The sequence below is a fragment of the Anolis carolinensis genome, chromosome 6, assembly GCF_035594765.1.
Source record: "Anolis carolinensis isolate JA03-04 chromosome 6, rAnoCar3.1.pri, whole genome shotgun sequence".
Lineage (NCBI taxonomy): Eukaryota > Metazoa > Chordata > Lepidosauria > Squamata > Dactyloidae > Anolis > Anolis carolinensis.
In genome coordinates this window covers 29,080,274-29,092,550 of record NC_085846.1, presented here as the reverse complement: position 1 = coordinate 29,092,550, position 12,277 = coordinate 29,080,274, and the positions used below count along the sequence as shown (strand labels likewise).

The 12,277-nt window shown below is 41.6% G+C and overlaps 1 protein-coding gene across 2 annotated transcripts in view; it reads left to right on the top strand.

Annotated features, from left to right (window-relative positions):
• LOC103279257 (SKI/DACH domain-containing protein 1-like) overlaps positions 1–11,466 on the top strand; it is a 44,280-nt gene extending 32,814 nt beyond the window's left edge. The window contains exons 4-7 of one of the 2 annotated variants that reach the window (XR_010007129.1): positions 661–767; positions 1,211–3,617; positions 5,685–5,850; positions 6,172–11,466. The gene's annotated coding sequence lies outside the window, so the exon portion shown is untranslated. Of the gene's footprint in view, positions 1–660; positions 768–1,210; positions 5,851–6,171 lie in introns of both variants that reach the window. The other variant, XR_010007128.1, reaches the window with a different exon arrangement.
• Positions 11,467–12,277: the final 811 nt, after the last annotated feature.

Here is a 12,277-nt window from a genome sequence, read left to right as displayed (position 1 = left end):
CAGGTCAAGATAAAAAGATATATTCAGGGATTTAAAGTTGAAATGTCTTTATACACTTTCTGATCTATGACCAGAGATCTGAGATAATAGTGGAAGAACTGGAGATATGTCCAGACTCTAGATTCTGTAGTTATTCTTCTGAAATTCTGCATGTTTCTTGTCTAGAGAAACTAGTATAATATATGCCATCAGTTCCATCAGATCAAAGCCCAGAATATGTTCTGTATGTAGTTTACATAATCTGAAAAATGTAGAAAGAAAAAAACAATTCCTTAAAATCAAATCAACCAAACTGTAAAGAGTAGTTACACGGGACCCCTTGAACCTATTTATCTGAAACTTGGCATACTCAATTTCCTTCAATGGGGCAATTATTTTTTGTTAATTAAAAAAAATATTAATGTTGACAGCATGTTAATCCAAATTATAAGGAGCTACTAAAATGCTGAATTTATTTGGGGATGTTATTCAGCATCCTGGAGGCTAATTTAAAATTTAGACTAAAATGTCAAGGCAAATTCACCATCTCACTGACATGGAAGCCACGAGCTGGCACCGCTCTGGATTGGTATGAGACAATAGAGCTGTTTTCTGAAGTGCCAAACTAGTATCTCAGCTGAACATTAAGGTTGATGCACACCTCTACATATACAATTGCAGTCCTAAACTCCTCTTTAAGACTACAAGCAAATCGACACGGTCATGAAAACCACGGACTCACCCTGAATTGACCCTCCGACCATCCGCACAACATTCTGGAACTTCTGGTGAGTATGTGGGTTATCCTGGGTTAAACCAACTTTGTCCAGCTTCAGGCAATGACAAGGAATGTTCTGAGGAGAAAAGGTTGAAGCATCTTTCTATCCTCTATGAATACAGGATGGACTATGGACCCATTCTGTGTATCATGTGAACATAAATCCATTTGTCTGCTCACCAGTTTCACCTTGTGAAATGCATAGCAGAATATCTATGGTTCCCCATAGGATTTCCTGGCCCTGTACAATAGTGTGCAAACTATGCTGTGATTTGTAACCCTAAGGGATGGAGATTTTTGTATGCTGTGACTTTTGTATGTTGTCTAAGCAGTTGATCTTCCATTCACTTTTCTTACATTGTGAACTTTCTGGTGAGGGCAAGGAGGTACTGAACCTTCATTTTGGGTACTGTGAACCTTGTGCAGAGTACTAAAGCCCATTTCTTTCTACAGGAACACAGTTTCGACACCAGAAGCTAGGAAAGGCACCAGAATATTCTTTCCCTCCTTTTCTACCAGCTCAAGAATGATTCAAAGGGATTTGACTTTGTCCTCCTCTGAGGCTGAGAGAGTGTGACTTGCCTAAAGTAACCCAGTGGGTTCAGAGACACAGTCTGAGGGTCAAACACCATGCTTTCAATTTTTTCTCTTTTTCTTACTTGCTTTTCTTCCATGCAAGATGGGGAAAATCATCTTGGTGGACTGAATCTGGCTCCCAGGCATAGCGACTAAAAATATGGCCTAAATGACTTTAAAGCTCAGAACAAACACATTTCCAAATGTGCATAGGATGATCCTCTAGATGAAAAAGTAGAAAACAAATCTCTGCTTACTCCTAGTATCACACATCAAACCAGGGTGAACAAAGTGTGGTCTGCAAGCAACATGAAGCCCAGTTTTGCCCTCCTTCAGGGTCTCCACTTTTTTTTAAAAGAAGTCAATTAGGCATTAAACTCATAACTAACTTAAAAACAATAACCAGATAGTTTAATATCTTAAGATCAATGAATGCATATGCAGATTTTTTTTCAGAATTTGATACCATGGTGAAACAATGTTTTCTTTCTGCATTTTATCTGTCCCAAGATATTTTAATATTTATTAATTTTTAATATTAGCTTTGTTGAGCCAAGACTTGTCAGAAAACAAAGAGCATGAAGAAACTGGAGATGTAAACTAGAGCCTGTTGAGAGCCCCTCCCTCTATCATCAACTGACATTCAGCTGGACGAGTGAGAGGGAGACTTCCGTTGGTTCCTCTGCAGCCACAGTTGAGAGCCCCTCCCTCTTATCAACTGACATTCTGGTGGCCAGTAAGTCAACGGCTGTGAGGGTGCATGAAGGCAGCAACAGAGGTCAACTTTCATCGTGGTGTCCATGCCTTTGGATCAGAGCCTCTTTCTGTGAAGATTATGTGTTGGTCGATGTGCATCAATCCCCAGACAGAAAACATTCTCGCATAGGAGATTTCCAAGCAAACCAAAACCAACGAAAGTCCCATGGTGATCAGTGAGTTGCGACTGGGGCAGGACTGCCAACTCTGGGAGCCGCTAGATATACACCGGCCCATAAATGGAAAATATGGTGGTTGTAACCCACCACTGTAGCTTTGGAAGACAATTATACTTGGACCCGAGTTATAGCCTATGATGACAACTCAGAAAAGAGAGAATCAAGAGGAAGAAGAACACAATGAGCTATATTTGATCAATATTCCAATTTTTCAAAATCTGTGTAGGAATTTTGTCTCCTATAATGACCCCACATTAATAATTGCTGTTTGAGAAAGTTCCTCTATTTTTGCTTTCAACTCAAAGCCTCTTGCAGTCCCTCCAAAATTTCATAGCTACAAACTGGGACATGTGTGACCAAGCAACATATGACTGCAACTAAGAAGGCAAAAGATACTAAGGAGGATGAGGACATAAAAGCTAGGAAGATAGCTGTTTGCAGCAGCTGAAGTCAAATGTTAAAGAAGCGAGAGGAGAAAAGAGAAATTAGGCAATTTTAAAAGCAGCTTAAAAATAGGATGACAGAAAATTAATTGGTACCATCCTCACAAAATCCAGACAGTTGATGCATATGATTTTTGAGCACCAGGAATGAACAATCTGTAAATGGCTAACATTTCAGTTGGCTATCCACAGCCATAGGTTTTGCATCTCTGGATTCAATGACGGACTACTTGAAAATATGAGTGGTATATTGATTTTGTCATTTTATATAACATTTTCAGCACTTCTTATGAATGTTGTAAGACTCTAAAATGTCAAAGGCTTCTGAAAACAGTCACAATTTACCCAATTTTCTGATTATTTCAAGAAAAAACACAAAGTGAGGCCAGGATCTCATGTTTCTAAATTCTAGAGTGTTAAATCACTTATTCAGGAAGGAAGCTTTGAGATGAATCTTGGAAACAACAATTAATAATTTGGTTTGTCAGGTTATTTTTTCTGGTTAGAGAAGAGGGGGGGGGGGTATTGCTTAATGGAAATCCATTGTGATTTACATTTTGAAAAATCGTGTCAGGAGCAACTTGAGAAACTGCAAGTCGCTTCTAGTGTGAGAGAATTGGCCATCTGCAAGGATGTTACCCAGGGACACCCGGATGTTTGATGTTTTACCATCCTGTGGGAGGCTTCTCTCATGTCCCCAATTGAGAAGCTGGAGCTAACAGATGAGAGCTCACTCCACTCCTCGGATTCGAACTGCCAACGCCAGCAACTTCAAGCTAACAATTTGAGGATGAATGCAGTCAATATCCAAGAGGGAATTATTTGGTGTTCCAAGACTGGAATCAGAGCTCCTTGCTCCACCTGTTGCTCAGCAATGGTTCCTACAAGCGAGTCAAATGCAACCAGGTACAAAGTGCGTTCTAGAGTCTTTGCCTAAGTTGCCTAAATTTTCTGTCCTCGAAGTCCTTCTGTAGTCTTTGCATTTCCTCCTCTGGCCAACTGAAACAGTTTCAGTTGGAGTGAATGGGTTCCTGACAGTGAACTTTCTGGCAGGAGAGTTCCCCCATTCTTCTATTTTTGTTGGAATTCTGATCTAAAAAGGGAGTTTCATTCTCCATCCATGTTTGTTGCTTGAATGAAGGAAGAAGCCCCAGTTTCCCCCCAAAATATGTTCCAAAAGGTTCAAGACCCTGAAGTTCAACTGAAACCCCCTTGGGGGGAAAAGGTTGAAGCGCCTTTACATTCCTCTATGAATACAGGATGGACTATGGACTCATTCTGTGTATAATTCATGTGTCTGCTAATCTTTCCATTTATCTGCTTGTGATCGAGGTGACCACCCCCCCCCCCCAGGACTTTGTAAAAGATAGTTCAAAAATCAAGACTTTATGTTCTATATTCCATATATTTATAGTAGAAGGTGATTGAGACTTTTTACTGGAGTTTACTGTGGTTTACTAAAACTCTCTGCACAAAAGGTGTTTGACCTTTTAGCCTGAGGCAAGAGATAACAACTTCATGAATTGTAAAATCATGCTGCTAAAACTCCACTTTTATGAATTTCCATGCTGGGTTCTCCAGATGTTATGAACTTCGTTCTTATCAAATATTTTCAATTGTTTATATCATTCATGATTCCCCTTTATGCAATGTAACTCACTTTTATGAATTTTCCCTTATTTCCATGAAATCTATCTATCTGCCTATATGTATCTGTACTCTTTGGGATCCCCGGAAAATATGTATTTTTCCCAGCCTGGGTTATATTACAACTTTATTTTATTTTTCATTTTATTTCATATAATTGTCAAATCATGAAATCAAATTGGAAATATTTTGAACTCAACATGAACCCCAGAACCTATCCCATTTCCTATGACCCAGGCTTCCTTTCCCAAAAACAAAAAGATAATCTGCCACCGCTAAATCCAATCAAATTCAAATTGCATGGACAATATAGGGCTTGAGTCGCCGAATTCGGAGTCGCTGACCTAAAGGTGATTCGCCCCAAGGCAAACATTGTCATAGATCACCCAAAGAAATATCCAGGACACCTCAGGAAGGCGCCCTGCAGAGCCTGTCAATATGGCTCATCACCACCCATCTTTGCTTCCATCTCTGACACCCCAAGGCATATCTAAAATCTGTATACGTGACAGAAACCCGGACATCCTTGATTGCTGCCATTAATAAAATAGCACCCTTTAGAAATCAGTCTAGCAGGACTTAATCCTCTGGTTCCTGTCCCTGTCACCTCATTGTTTCGCTAACTCCCGCCTTCTCCCTCCTGATTGGCCCGAGTGGAGACATAAGGCAGCTTCCTATTGGGCCAACGGAGCGAGGCGGGAAACAAAAGCCCGCCTCGTTCAAACTTCTAGCCTATCAACGATCAGATGGGCGGGGAAGCAGGGCGGGAAATTCAAAGGGCTGTCAGACTGAAATTTTGTATAAGTATGGCTTTATTTTGATTGTAAGGGACTGCTGGTAAGTCGAATGATCGCTACCAGAGTCCTCTTCAGCTGAATTGCTCAATAAAGACTCCTTAGTGGATTTTCCTTCAACTTTGGCGGACCTTCTTCATTTCGGCTTCAGGTTGTATTGCGGCTCGTATTTTCCTTTTGGCTCCGCCAAGGTCCGTTCTCTCAGGACCGGATCGGGTCTCTCCTCAAGGGCCCCGATCCCCTAAAACGCGGTCGACAACATGCTCACCAGTTCACCTTGCCAACCCATTTCTTATCACAAACTGTGTGAGCAGGAAATTTCTTCTGAAACGCATAGCAGAATATCTATGGTTCCCCATAGGATTTTCTGGCCCTGTACAACAGTGTACAAATTGTGCTGTGATTTGTAACCCCGAGGGCTGGAGATTTTGTGTGCTGTGACTTTTGTATGTTGTCTAAGCAGTTGATCTTCCATTCACTTTTCTTACATTGTGAACTGGTGCAGAATACTAAAGACCATTTCATTCTACAGGAGCACAGTTTCGACACCAAGATCTGTGGTAAAGGCTTCAAGAGACCCTCTTTCTTGTATATCCATTTTCTCATCCATTTAGATACCCGCTCTTATCCATATCAATTCTCTAGTGAAACATTCCACCAGAAATCTGGTATGAAGAAGCAGCCATTCAGACATCCAGGTGAGTCCTAAATTCTTGGTGTCCTTTAAGCATCCTAGTCTTCCTTTCCTGCCTTTGGTGATAAAAAGACATCAGTGCCATTTGATTAATGGTTTCTTATGTTGGGATGATCTCCAAGCAAAGCATGTTATACGCTTCACTGGTGAACCTTGTAGCAGTGTTGAAGGGGTTGGGGTGTGAAAACATGTTCTGTCATTTCAGCCATCTTCAAATGAATGCACTCATGATGTTTTGAAATACAGCTCCCATATAGTTTCTACAATTCAAGCAAGTTTAAAGGTATCTTGTGTCCTCTGATGTCCTTCTTATGATTTCCCTCAGGTGAGAAGCCCCAGAAGCCACAGGGATGTGGCAGAGCTTCCAGCCAGAGTTGCAGCCTCATCACTCCCAGTCGGAAACATGCCAGCTTCCAGAGAAAGGTGGATCTGAAGAAGCATTGGCAGACACAGCACGACCTGAAGTGAAAGCCATGTGGAATGAGGGAAATCAACAGAAACATTACGTCAATGCATGGTCCCATCTTTCTAATGCAGTGGTTGTCAACTTGTGGGTCCCCAGGTGTTTTGGCCTACATCTCCCAGAAATCCCAGCCAGTTTACCAGCAGTTAGGATTTTTGGGAGTTGAAGGCCAAAACATCTGGGGACCCACAGATTAAGAACCATTGTTCTAATGGATTGCCCTTTCCACATGCACACCAGCTTGTAATCCCAGACACTCTGTATGGGTAAACTACCTGGTGCCTGTAAATGAGAAAGTCCTCTATCTAGGCATACTTTGGAAACAGGGAAAGGATTCCCTCAATCTAACTCTATCATATATCTGACTACATTTAGACTTGAGTAGTCCAGGATGAATCCCAACACTCTCTCCCTGTGTTCCCCAATTAGCCTTCTGTTACTGAAAAAGGTTTTCTTAGGAAGCCTGAACTCCATGAGTTTACATGGTTAACACACTGCTCAGTGCAACAAGAAGAGACTGATTGTGTTTTCATTTCGACAACTTAGGACCTCATCCCACTGAACAGATCAAGTATTTGGAAGAGTGGCTAATATTGGAAGAAAATGAATTATTTTCCATCTAGGAACTTTTAGGAATTTTCCCCTGCAGTTTAATATAGCAGGTAGGGATGTAGGTCTACTTCTCATTTTGGATCTCCATCTTATCTGTACCATGCAGAGATCAGAACTAACTCTGAAGCACACATGTGGTTGAGAAAGTCCCAGGGCTGTTTTGTTGGCAATGATGTCTCTCACCCTTAGGATTTGATAATAGTTATGATATGGGATGTGGCAAAGGTGTGGCTGTTTAATCCTCCTCCAACTCGTCCTTCCTCTCCCCTCCCCTCTCTACCCCCCTCCCCCTCCCTCTCCCTCTCCCCAACCTCTCCCCCCCTTTCCCTCCCGTCTCCTCCCTATCCCCTTCCTTTCCCTCTCCTCCCTGTCTCCTTCTTCCCCTTCCGCTCCACTATACACACCACACTTACCTCTCACACTTCACATACCTTACATACACACTTTATACCAGTGGTTCTCAACCTGAAGATCCCCAGGTGTTCTGGCCTTCAACTCCCAGAAATCCTAACAGCTGGTAAACTGGCTGAGATTTCTGGCCAAAACACCTGGGGACCCACAGATTGAGAACCACTACACCACGTATACACCCCCCATGCAAACCACACATCATACACATCTCTCCTGTCTTCTCTTTCCCTCTTTCTCCCTTTTGCTTTTCTCCCATCTTTCTGTCTTTCTGCCTTTCTCCTATCTTCCATCTCTTTCTCTTCCCTTCTCTCTTATCCCTTTTCTTTTTATTTTCCCCTTCTCTTTCTCCTAATCCTTTCTCCTTCTTTGCTTTCTATTTCTCATTATGTTTCTCTGTCCCTTTGCCTTCTCTTCTCTTTCTTTTCAATTTCCTTTCTCTTCTTCTCTTTTCTCCTCTTCTTTCCCGTTCTCCTTCCTCTGCCCCTCCCCTCCCCCTCCCCCTTCTTTTCCTCCTCTCCCCTCCCCTCCCCTCCCCTTCATTCCCCTCCTTCTCCCTTTCCCATTTCCTGGATTTCAGCCTGCCACTCTTCAGTTGTGCACCTGTAGAGTTCTAGTTACTTACTCTTCTTAAAAGAAGATCAAGAAGCTCAGTAGAAATGTGTTAATATAGGAAGTCACAACTTTAACTTTTCAATGAATCGAAAGGATTCTTAAATTTACAAGCAGCTGATAAAGAAGAGTAAAAAAAGAAAGCAAGTCAGTTTCTTAAAATTCAAAAATGATGTTCACTTAAGTAAAAAAAAAAGGAGTAATGAATACACCTACCTTCTGAAATACCTTCAGCTTTTCATGGTTATGGAACAAGTAGGTGAAAACCAATGTGCTGGTTTCAATATCTGGTGGATTTGCCCTGAAATGGCCCCATACCAGGAAGGATCCAGGAATTTGTGTGTTATTGTATGAATTTGCCTTAACTTATTATTGTCATAACTCATTGGGGGGGGGGGGGGAGAGAATAAGACACTGACTGTTCATTTGCATCACTTAAGAGAGCTAAAGTTGGATGAAAATGAACTATTTTCCATCTTGGAACTGTTGTCCTGAGTTAACAGAGCAGGTGGGGATTTCGGTCTGTTTCCCATTTTGGATCTCCCCCTTATCTTTACCAGAAGATAAGAATTAGCTCTGAAGCACGCATATGGCCAAGAAAGTCCTAGGCCTGTTTTGCTGCCAAAAGTGTATTTCATTTTTGGCATTTGATCATGGTTATGTTATAGGATGTGCATCCTATTGGGAGGAAGGTCTGGCTGTTGAATCCTATTCCTCCCCACCCTCTCCTCTTCCCTGCCTTCCCCTCTCCTCCCTCCTCTCTTTCCCTCCCCCCTCCCCTCCCCTCTCATCCCCTCCCTCCCCCTCTCTCCCTCCCCTTCCCACAACTCACACCACTCACACAACATATACATATCACACACAGAACATATATCACACACATCACATGACTCACTCCTCTCACACCACACACACCTGAAAGAAACTATGCACATCACACACATCTCACACCAGAAACCTCTCATACAGGACATACACTGCACGCATCACACACACCTTACACCTCACACACCATACACACATTACATATACAGAACACATTCCACACATCTCATATCTCTCATCTCATCTTTTCTTTCTCTTTTCGGGGGTGCTTTGAATGCGATTTCCTGCTTCTTGGCAGGGGGTTGGACTGGATGGCCCATGAGGTCTCTTCCAACTCTACTATTCTATGATTCTATGATTCTATTTTCTGTCATCTTTCTGTCTTTCTCATTTTCTCTTTTCTCCCATTTTGCATCTTTTTCTGTTTCTGATTTCTCTGTTCTCTATCTCACCTCTTTCTTCCCTTCCTCTTCTCTTTTCTGTTTCTTCTAGCTGTCTCTTTTGTTCTTCTCCTTTGCTTTCTCTTTCTGTTTTTCTTTTTTGTTTTGCCTTTCTCCTTCTCTTCTCCTTTTCTTTCTTTTTCACCACCCTCTCCCTCCGCCTCCTCTCCCTTCCTTTTCCCCTTTCCAATCCACTTCCCCTCCCTCCCCTCCCCCTTTCCCTCCTCCTCTCTTCCCTTCCCCTTCCCTTAACCATACCATCATCATGCCAAAAGTGATGTGGTGTCCCCTTAAGTGAAAAAGTGCAACTTATGCATAGACCTTCCTTCCGAAACACATCCAGCTTTCTATAATTATGGGACAAGCATGTGAGAGGTAGCCAATGTGCTTTGACAGACTGGTTTCAATATCTGGGGGATTTGCTCTGAAATGGCCCTGTGCCAGGAAGGATCCAGGAATTTCTGTGTTATTTTATGGATTTGCAGAATAACAGACTGACCATGTGTTCATTTGCACCACTTAAGAGCTAAAGCTGGATGCAAATGAATTATTTTCCATCCTGGAACTGTTGTCTCGTGTTAATGGAACAGGTGGGGATTTAGGTCTGTTTCTTATTTTGGATCTCCCCCTTATCTTTACAATGCAGCAATGGTCAGAACTAACTCTGAAGCACATCTATGGCCAAGAAATCCTAGGCCTGTATTGTTGTCAATAGTGTCTTTCATTTTGGGCATTTCGTCACAATTATTTTATTGAATATGTATTTAGTAATGGGGAAGATTTGGCGGTTAAATCCTGCTCTCCTCCCCTCCCCATGCTCTCCACTTCCCTTCTTCTCTCCCATCCTCTCCTTTCTTTCCTCCCCTTCTTTTTCCCTTCCCTTCCCTTCCCCTCCTCTCCCTTTTCCTTCTCACATCTCACACACCACACACCACACACCTCATAAATATCTCACACAGCACATAAACCACACACATTTTACACCACACACAACCGAAAGACACAGTGCACATCAGGCACACCTTTCACCACAAACCTCTCACATGGCACACACACTGCATGCATCACACACACTAAACACCCACACACTACACACACCGAACACATCTTACACATCTCATATCTCCTCTTTCTTTTTTCTCCTATCTCTCGTCTTTTTCGCTCTATTTCTGCTTACTCTATTATCTCTCGTTCTCCTTTCTCTTTTTCTTCTCTCCGTCTCTTTTGTCCTTCTCCCTTTCTTTTTCTCTTTTATCCTCCTTCTTTGCTTTCCCCTTTTCTTTCTCTTTCTCTTCTCCCTCTCTTCTTCTCCTCCCCTCCCCTTCCCCTTTCCCCTTTCCCTCATTCTCCCTTCCTCTTCCCTTAACTATACAAACATTCTGCCAGAAGTTATGTGGGGTCCCTTTAAGTCAAAAAGGGAGCAACTAATGCAGAGACCTTCCCCCCAAAATACTATCTGATTTCTATGGTCAGTAGGCAAGAGGTAGCCAATATGCTTCTGATAGACTGGTTTAATAATCTGGGGGATTTGCTCTGAAATAGCCCTGTGCCTGGAAGAGTGCAGGGGTTCATATGTCATTGTATAGATTTGCCTTAACTAGTTTGCTGCATACCTCATGGTGAGAGGGAATAATAAGGAGTATCAATTCCTTGATTTAGTTTTACCTTGTGTTCCTACGTGCATTGATGCATCTTTATTGGAAATATCTTTTACATTAATAAAGTACAGAATATGCTCACAAGGACTATTTATTTCACCAAAAACACATTATTCAAACTAGTAGTATGGTACCAAAATGGATTTATTTGGAAACCAGAGCCAAAAAAATCTATGGCTTCATTTCCCTAGGAATATGGAGGTTACAGCAGATAGTATTTTCTGCTGTGGAAAGGACACCCCTTTTTACACCAGTGTACCAGTATCCCATGTAACACAGAGCTCTTTGTCATGAAAATGGAGCCAATTCACATCCTCTAGAAATATTAGAAAGTGACTTACTGATACAACACAACTGTAGTTCCAGTAGACAACCACTGAGTATCTAATATAAAAACTACAAATTAATGTCTAATTAAGTATTTTGCTTAACCTGAAAGTTACTTTTCTAGCAAATGAATCAACCAGTACTAATAGACATTTTTTTTTTACTGAAGTTGTCTTCCAATATTTTGGGTTATATTGTTTCCCATTTGTAATCCACAGAGTTGAAAAACGTGGAAGAGAGGAGGTATTCTGCTCTATTAAAGAAACTAAAAATTATGATAAGCCTCACTACTTAGTCACTTTGAATCCTATTCTACCATGTTGTTTTGGTTTGTAGACTTTTAGCAAAAATTAACTAGATAGCTAAGCACAACTTTGTCAATGAAAAAAATGATAGGGCACAACCAGACATTAAAAAGTAAATAAGGCTTTAATCTGATACACTCACTAGGAAAGAAGTCACATTGAACACAGTAGGACTTCTTTCTGAGCAAAAGTGTGTAAAATAAAATGTAAAAGTTAGGTTTTAGTAAAAGTTATATTGTTTCTTCTAGTTAGATTGAAGAAATGTAAAGTGGCGGGTTTATACCCATTTACTTGGAAGGTTTGAGGTAAAGGGAGAGGCAATTATTTTGTTAGACAGTATTTGCTGGTCCATCCAGACTAATATAATTTCCCACTCCTCAGTTGTTTTCCAGATTTAAAAAGGGGGGATGACATATGGCCTTAAACTATAGGAAAGGAGATTCCACCTGAACATTAGGAAGAGCTTCCTCACTGTGAGAGTTGTTTGGTAGTGGAACTTTCTGCCCTGGACTGTGGTGGAGGCTCCTCCTTTGGAGGCTTTTAAGAAGAGGCTGGATGGCTATCTATTGGGGGTGCTTTGAATGTGATTTCCTGCTTCTTGGCAGGGGGTTGGACTGGATGGCCCATGAGGTCTCTTCCAACTCTATGATTCTATGATTCTATATGATTATTTGTTTCTGTTGTCTTCAAGTTATTTTTGACGTGGTGTTGGCGGCTATACTCCAAAGCAGTGGTTCCCAACCTTTGGGCCTCCAGACATTTTGGACTTCGACTCCCAGAA